This window comes from Halichoerus grypus, chromosome 2 (assembly GCF_964656455.1).
Source record: "Halichoerus grypus chromosome 2, mHalGry1.hap1.1, whole genome shotgun sequence".
Lineage (NCBI taxonomy): Eukaryota > Metazoa > Chordata > Mammalia > Carnivora > Phocidae > Halichoerus > Halichoerus grypus.
Genome location: NC_135713.1, coordinates 68,008,498 through 68,017,288, shown reverse-complemented (window position 1 = coordinate 68,017,288; position 8,791 = coordinate 68,008,498). Strand labels below are relative to the sequence as shown.

Here is an 8,791-nt window from a genome sequence, read left to right as displayed (position 1 = left end):
AGAGGTGGTTTCTATTTCGATGAATCAGGGAGGCTTTTGTAGGGAAGGTGGTGGCTAAACTGAAATAGGAGAATAGGTAGGTGATGGGTGGCTCATTCCTGGCAGAGGGGACCACGTGGGAGAATATGTGACATTGGGAAGGGAGAATATGGCAGATTTTCCTTCAGCAAAATGCATAGCACTCTTCAGGAGCCATAGAGGGTGATAAGGACAGAGAGGAAAACAGCATTCAAACTGGGGAGGACCCCTGGCAGCAATGACACATCACTGGATGTTTGTGAGCAAGTGTCTAAATGGATCAGTGTGAAGTTTCCCCTTACATGTTGAGACGAGGATACTAAAAGGAACCCCCCCACCCACCCCGGGAGGAGCCTGTGGAGTCCTGAATCATTCTCGGGTCCAGCTACCATGATAGACAGGGACATCAGAAGGTAACATGGAATATTACCGAAGCCCAGGAGGCTGCTCCCTCTGCTCCAAGCTTTAGATCACTCCAGCCAGGTTCTCTCGACCTCGCTGAGATGGGAGGCCACAGGCCCTAGAGCTGAAGAAAGCATATCCAGGCCTGGGACAAATAGCAGTCATATATCTGAAACTCATGTTCCCTGAATATATTTTTTTTACCTCAAATTGTTTCTGCCAGTTTGCCAATTTCTTTTTCTGCTTTTACATTAAGTTAAATGTTTTTTTTTTTTTTTAATACAGCCTTTAAAAGGAAACATAATAGACATACCGAGTGAAAAATAAGCAGAAGGGAGCTGTAAATCATATTTCTAAAAGTAGTAAGATAGAATAATCACATCCATTTGAGAATCGTGGTCACAAAGGCATCATCTAATGTCTGATTAGATAGTCCTCTTCAAGAAATAAATATAGATGTTGACAATTTTGTTGCTTTCTGTGCATGTCATCATGGGCCTGACTTCTTTAGAGGTTACAGGGCATGAGTAGAAAAATTGCTCTAAAAATAATCCTCTGTCATTTTTCAATTTTTAAATAAAATTGGTTACTTGGCTCAGAAAGTGCTGCACAAGAGATAAATCATTTTTAAGAAACACTGAACTGCTACTAAATTTTTTTCTTTATGTGGTAGACATTCTCAGTTTAAAAATAAACATATACTTTACAAATTAAAGCATAGAAGGAGCATTTGTTCTACCAAAGTTGACAAGAAAACATGTTTAAAGGAGCATACCATCTGTTTCTCTGCCTTATGTTGACACGTCGCTGTTCCTTCGTATGTACCTACACGCCTCGATGTACATCATGTATTAATAACAGACAGTATGACAGATACTCCCATTTTTGCTGCTTTGGGAAAAATGTAACAGATTGTATTTAGCTATTCCATGATTATATTGTCTCATGTTGAACAACCACTGTAGACTTAAGCTGTTCTGCAAGTAGCCAAAGCTAACATCAACCCATGTCTTCTCACCTTACCTGAGGGCTCTGGCTATGGAGCTGTATTTTAAAACCATGAAGGTTGTTTTAGTCCATTTGGGATGCTATAACAGGATACCTGAGAGTGGGTAGCTTGTAAACCACATAAATGTATTTTTTACTGTTCTGGAGACAAGGAAGTCCAAGATCAGGGCTCTGGCAGATTCTGTGTTTGCTGAGAGCCCATTTTCTGGTTCATAGACTGCCATTTTCTTTCTGTGTCCTCACAGGGTAGAAGGGGAGAGAGAGCTCTGTGGGGTCTTTCTCATAAAGATACGAATCCCATTCATCAGGGCCCCAACCTCATGACCTCAGCACTTCCCAAAGGCTCCATCTACAAATACCAACCCATCAGGGATTAGGTTTCATCATAAATTTTGTGGGGACACACCATTCAGTCTATAGAAAATGTATAGCAGCCTTGTCTGGCCTCCTCAGACATCTTTGTTCTCTCTTCTGTAAAAGGCCTTAACAGGAATTTGGGGTTTTAAAATTTTTACAAATTTTGATTAATGGCCATGTATCCAGAAATACTTCATTCTTAATTTAAAAATATTGTGTATATGCACACATGTGCATGCTCTCACACATGCACACACACCAGGATGAGGTTGCATTTTTCCTTAAAGACACTTGGCTAAAGTCCACAGGACCATCCTGGTATCTGAGGTAAAATCCAGTTTAGGTTTGCTTTCAATCAATCTACACATTTGTTTCAGTAATGCCACTCAGTTCTACTCACACACATCTTTGTCTTTTCACAGTAGATCTTTGGAGTGTTGCTACTTAGTTAAAAAGCAATGACTAATAAGCTTTACTGTTTTAATACAGTTACCAGATAGAAGCTCAGTATGTGTCTGTTGGTGAGAATTTATAGACCTGGTTTGACAACTCTGCCCCTCCACAATGTGTAGGTATTTTATAACGTGTTATTGGATTCTGGCTTCTTTTGCAGCATAAATGCATTGATTAGGTTACATTAAGGGTTCTGTTTACATGCAATCATAGTTTTATTTTCCTTTTAGTATAAACACCTCTGATGAACATAATGTATCATTCATTTAAGTGTGACATTTCCCTGCTTCCCTTCCACCTTGTCTGACCTTTTACATATCCACTGAATACTGTTCCACTGCGGGATATGAACAGCGTTTCCCATGGCATGATGAATCTAATCAAAGGTGTGTCTTCAGAGAGCATGGAAATATTGATGTTGATGTTCAAGGAGAAACAGGGTGGTTCAGGAAGCTGGAGGGAAGAAGGAATTAGGGAGCATAGGCCATTATGAGGTGTGTGTGTTAGTAGGAATATGACCTGAGTAACTTATCTTACAGTCCCAATCCAACAAACATAGCCTCCAGGGAACCATATTTTAAACCCTCTTTACCCTTCTGGGTGATGCTCAGAAGAGTCCAGAAACTGCCATATGAAGAACAACGAAACTGCTGAGGAGCTCCCTCTCTTCCCTCCCTCTAGCCACACACACACACACACACACACACACACACAAATGGCTAACAGAAAAGGAGGGAGAAAACTGGTCCTGGGTTGTTCCTGGGAACAAGTTAGTATCAAAGTGGGGAAGTGCAAAATTATAACGTTTAGCATTATAATAATTGCATGTGATATGTACATGGACTTGCCCACTAATGGAATGAATGGGCTCGGGAACTCCAGGGCACCAATGCTTCCACAGGAACCACTAATGTGCTTCTCTATTGGAGGATAAAATCGGCCGAGATCAGTGGTTCTTGGAGCCGGCTTTACTTCAGAATCATCTGGAGAATTTCTTTCAACTGAAGATTCCTGGGCCCTACTTCAGATTTACTAACCAGAATATCCAAGGGAAGGCCCTAAATATATGTCCTGTCATCAGCTCCACAGGTGGCTCGGATGTGACCAGCAGTGGGTAGCACTTGGAACACAGAACTCTCAGATGCCATTTCACATTGAACTTCTACCCATGTATCCACAATAACTGCAACAGCAGTAACAGTCATAAAAATAATAACCTATGTGATCAGGTATCTGTTCCTCTTTCCACATCTAACCTTTGCTTTCCTCCGTCTTGGATTCACTTTCAGCCAGGATCTATCTCTCCAAGGGATGATAAACTGGCAACTAACACATGGTTCCGCCAAGTAATACTCATTTGCCAAAATCTTATATTTCCCATAATATGAATAGAGACATGAAACTAAGCAGGAAGGAATTATTAAAGAATTATGTGTTAATAACCTGAGAACAGTACAAGACAAATTAAGTTTGGTTTAGACACAAAGACAAGCACTGTGTCACTAAAAGGCATCACACACCTGGAATATGCTACTGTGGGTATATGCAAACATTTCTTTCTAGGAATCTCTGGAAACCATGTGGGGTCCTACATACCCAAGAGGACTGAGTCTCATCTACAGGTCAGAGATTCCTACCACCCTAAATTTTGTATTAACTTTCTACCCCCAAATGCATCTGCAACTCCAACAGCTTTCTTAGGTCTAGCTTCAGTGTCTCTCTGGGATAGGGCGCATCTGTACCTGGTGGCGGGGGTTGTAATAGTGGTGTGGCCCAAGGCCTGGCTTCAATTGGGCACAGGAAGATGATTGGACTTTTGTAGTTGTTTTGTTCATTCTTTTGTTTATTACTCTTAACTGCCTTCTTTAGAATGAGAGAGTTAAATTTGTTTGATTGGTTCAAGGATGTATATCCAATACCTATAACTTTTGTTGAATGAATAAATCAGAAAAATAATTGGTTTGAAAACTGGAAACAGAAGGGAGATTTATGGCCAATTGTAGATGCTGCTTACTTTCTCTGCAGAGACTTTGCATGCACTTGGTCCACCTGACCAAACACAAGGTCTCTCTCTTCCCTTCTGGGGAGAGAGACTCTGGGAGGTGATTCCCAGGATGATGAATACCAAAGAGAGTTTGTGGTCTTCAAGCAGTGCTTGCCTTGGGAAGAGGTCATTTGGTTGAGGTCATTAACTTCAACAACCTAAGTCACAGACCACTGAATACCATCCTGCCAGGAAGCTGGGAAGGTGTGAGTGGCATGCAAAGTGTGAAGGGCTGTTCACTACACAGAATATCTAGATGTTCCTTGGGAGTGTCCAAGAAGCTCCATGTTGTGAAATCAGGGAACTGAAGATAGATGTTTAGTGGTGTCAGTGGAACCAGGTCAACCAATCAGAAGCCTTTCAATCTCTTCCTCCTCCTCCTCCTCCCCTCCTCCTCCTCTTCCTCCTCCTCCTCCTTCTTCAGAAAAAAAAAAAATATTTATTTTTCTAGAAATATATATTTAAAAATTCCTCACAAAAGATGCTATTCTCTCATTTCCCCATCTTCTCCTCTTCTTCAACATCCCTGATACAAAGGACATTATTATACCTTATTAAAACTTCACCCAAATGTCCAGACAATGCTTCATCTATGTATTCTTCTGTGTTTGCAAGCTGCATGTTCATATAGCCATCTATAGATACCAGGTAGGTAGCCTTTGTACTTCATTCCTCACTTGAGTTTCACCATATTGGCTTTCCTGTGAATCCCCTGAGGAAAGGTTTGGGATTGAGGAGCAAACTCATCTCAACTACAAGCAACTGTTGTGGGCCACTCACCACCAGCCCAGCTGTCATCTGTCCCTCGTGACTGGAGTAGCTACAGCTGGGCATAAATCCTCCTTTTACTTTCTCATTTATCTGTATTATTTTTATCTGTAAAATTTTCTTCTTTGGACATGTTAATGTTGCAAATGAAAAATATTTTACTGCTTTTCCTATAAAAATTCCAATTTGTTGAACCTGCCTTGCCATTTCTAAGATTGTATTTGACAGAGAATGCCCTGTGTTCATGAGAATCAGTTGCAGGAGTGATCTAGGTGGTGGCCTGAGAGCCAGGAGGGGTAGTCTGGAGACACCATTCCACAGGTAACCTGTCCTCCCTGGGAGCTGCCAAGTGGTCTTCACTGCACCAGCACAAATTATTTTTGGATCCAACATTCTATAATTCACACTGAAACAAGAGACAATGGAATGAACATCTTGAAAATTTTTAGAGAATTTCTTTTGCCATCTACCATCTAAACATGACAGACCAAATCTTCTGAAGAGTTTTCAACACCCACAGCCTGGCAACTAAGAGTAGGAAAAAAAACTCATGCACAATATACACTTTCAAAAGTATTTTTAGTTTCTTCCATGAAGTGACATTTTATTTTACTCTTCTTAAAAACATTTAACTGTCAGCAATGGCTCATGTCTGCTAAGTTCTGTAATTCCTATGAATAACTTGTTTAGTTCTTCGAGACAATGGACAGCTTCATCCTAATTTGTTTGCCCAAGTTATAGCAGGCTCGGAGCAATTTGGTGTGGTTGTGAAACAATGGAAGTTTACCAACGGGAGTGGTGGAATCTGCTCTTCTAAAACAAACAGAGTCCAAGTCCTAATCTAGAATAGGATACACTTAGATCTATCCAAGTTCATATATATGAGATATATTAGTGTCCTTTGGGTGGGGGGATGGCAGATCCAAAGTGGGTAATTTGAGGGTAGTTTTAAAAATGTATTACTTATAATGGTGTGGGTAGGGTTTGGGGAACTAGTAGGGAAATTCCCAGGGCTAGCAACAGCAGAGAGTCACTACTCCTAGGCCTTAGATAGATGGAACAGTTATAGAAACTCAGAAAGAGTAGTTATATAAAGAGAACTTCCTAGTCCAGACCTCACTTTCTTGCCCACCTTCCAGTCTCCTGCCACTGCCTCTCATTGGCCAAATCTTTCAGAAGTCAGATAACAAGAGGCATGTTGATATGGCCTCCTGGGGCAGGATGGAGAAGGGTGGACAATGGATTCCAGGGCAAATAGAAGATATGCAGTAGATGGAAATTGAAGGAGACTAGGGTAATCAAATCAATGCTCTTATTCATCTCTTTGTTCATTCTTTCATTCATTAAACATACATTAGTTAAGCACCTTCTGTACTTTAAAGCACTTTGGAAAACACAGGTGAAGGATGATAAGTTGTCTCTTCTCTCAAGGAGCTTTTATTTTTTATTGAATGTGCAAACAAGGCATAGCCATGTGGAATGTCATAAAACAAGAGTAAACTTGTTTTTAAACTCACTGAGAGTAATAGTATGGCAGAGAGTATCAGAGGTGGGGCAGGCAGTGTGGGTGCTAAGGGAAGGTGGGCTCAGGGGAAATATAAGAGGATTTTAACAGGGCTTTGTGGGACTCAAGGGAGAGTCTTGAAGCCTTTAGTCTCCACCTCAGTACCTCTATGGAGTAATGGACTGGCCTAGTGATATCTCAATGAATTCTAGGACTATATAAAAACTAAATTTATGTACCATTTTTTTAAGTTGAGTACTTATAATGCATCAGTTATTTCACATGTAATATCTCACGGAAGCCTTATAATGAGATTGCTGAAATGAGTGTTATTTTTCATATTTTACTTACGAGAATAAATGAAATTCCAAGAGGTGGAGTGACTTATCTAATGTCAGACACCTGGTGTTAGAGAGACTGAGATTCAAAGCCAGGCATTTCTGGCATAAAATTCTAAGCTACTAACCTCTTTAAATAATGACAATAAAGGACTCAGCAGTGGTGCCTGCCTTGGATATAAACATTGTCCTCGTAACACCCCCGTGTTTTCTCGGATAACTGGTAGTTAGAACTTTCTCCCTATTTTAAGAAGCTGCTTGACTTTTAATAGGTTATGTTTTCACAAGTGCTGCCTGCACTTAGGTATGGTATTGGCCTCTGAGGAAGTCTGAACAGAAGTGCTATTGTTGTATCTTTCCTATGGAAAACCGTCTAATGACTTCTCATTATGCTTGGAATTAATTCTTTGAACTATATGGGCAAATGATCTGGTTTCTCCTACCTCTGATTTGATCTCTTACTATCCACCACTTACTCTGCTCCAGCCACACTGGCTTTCTTTCTTATCTTTGAATAAGCTTTGTTCGTCTCACCATAGGTTATTTTCCCTAGGTGTTCTCTCTGTCTGGAATCCTCTCCCCACAAATCTTCACAAACTGGCTCCTTTAGTTATTCAGTCTCAACAGAAATGTCAGATTCCTTTTATGACCATTTCCCATAACGCCCTCCTACTCAATCTGTAGAACATCATCTTGTTTAATAATCACTGTAACACTCATCTTGTTGGTCTATTTATTCTCTGTCCACAGAAGGCTTGGAAACTTTCAGTGCCTTATGCAATGCTAGATAACCCCATGTCTTGGATAGTGTCTGGATCCTTAAGTCTTTGCAAATGAATGAATAAACTCATGGAGATGAACCCTCACTCAGAAAGAAAAGTAGTAACAGTATGGTATATTTATTCATTATTTAATATCACCTACCTCTCAGGTATTATTTCTACTTATATTTTAAGATGAGAAAAGTGACATTTAGAGATGCTCAAGGTCACGCAAGCAACGGAGCAGGACTACACACACCTTTTGACTCCAGCTCTATTGAGCTTTCAAAGCTACTACATATGAGTTACGCCCCCAAGTACAGTCTTAAGTGAGGTCAACACTGATTTTTCTCTCATATGTTAGTATTGAAGTGATTGTCTCCACCAGACAGAAGGTGTCATCTCTGGGTCCAGGCTAGCAGTTCCGGTTATTGCCATTTCCTCACCAGAATAAAGGGGGAAGGAGGGACGGGAGGGCCACAGCTTCCTTGTGAAGATGTGATCAGGAAGTTATATGCATCCCCTTCACCAGAGCTACAAGAAAAGCTGGTAGATGTAACAGCTAGTTTGGAGATCATGTGCCCAATTAAAACCTGACAAATTCTATTACTAAAAGGAAGAAGGGGAGACTAGATGTGAAGGATAGTAGGCAAACTGTTAGATCTAATAACAACCACGTTAGGTAGAGATTACTATCATTTTCATTTTACATATGGAGAAACTGGGGCTCAAAGAGATTAAAGATCACACCATTAGTCAGGAAGAGGGCAGAACTCACGACAAGATTCCATTTTAGTCCCCCATTTCATCATTATCATCTTTCTCTCTCTGTCTCACACACACACAAACACATACACACACCACGGCTCAGTGTTCTGTGCTTAGATGGGATTTCCCCCATTTTCATCCTTGGAATGTCATTTCAGCCTTGATCTGTTAAAGAGAATTCAACCAACAAGACAAGGAAGTAAGTAGAGGTGAGGGTTCCGAGGGCTAGACCCAGTCTGACCGTCTACCGCAGAGCTTGCCTTCTCCTGGGTACAGTGGGCGCCCGGGGAAGCTGCCTCCAGGGGCAGTGTGTTTTGATAAGTCACGACCTGGATCTTGGGTGGAGGGGCTTTGTAAATAATGAGCCAGG

The 8,791-nt window shown here is 40.9% G+C and overlaps 1 pseudogene; it reads right to left on the bottom strand.

The window, feature by feature from the left end:
• Positions 1 to 4,774: 4,774 nt before the first annotated feature.
• On the bottom strand, positions 4,775 to 5,029 carry LOC144380960 (small nuclear ribonucleoprotein F pseudogene; annotated as a pseudogene).
• Positions 5,030 to 8,791: the final 3,762 nt, after the last annotated feature.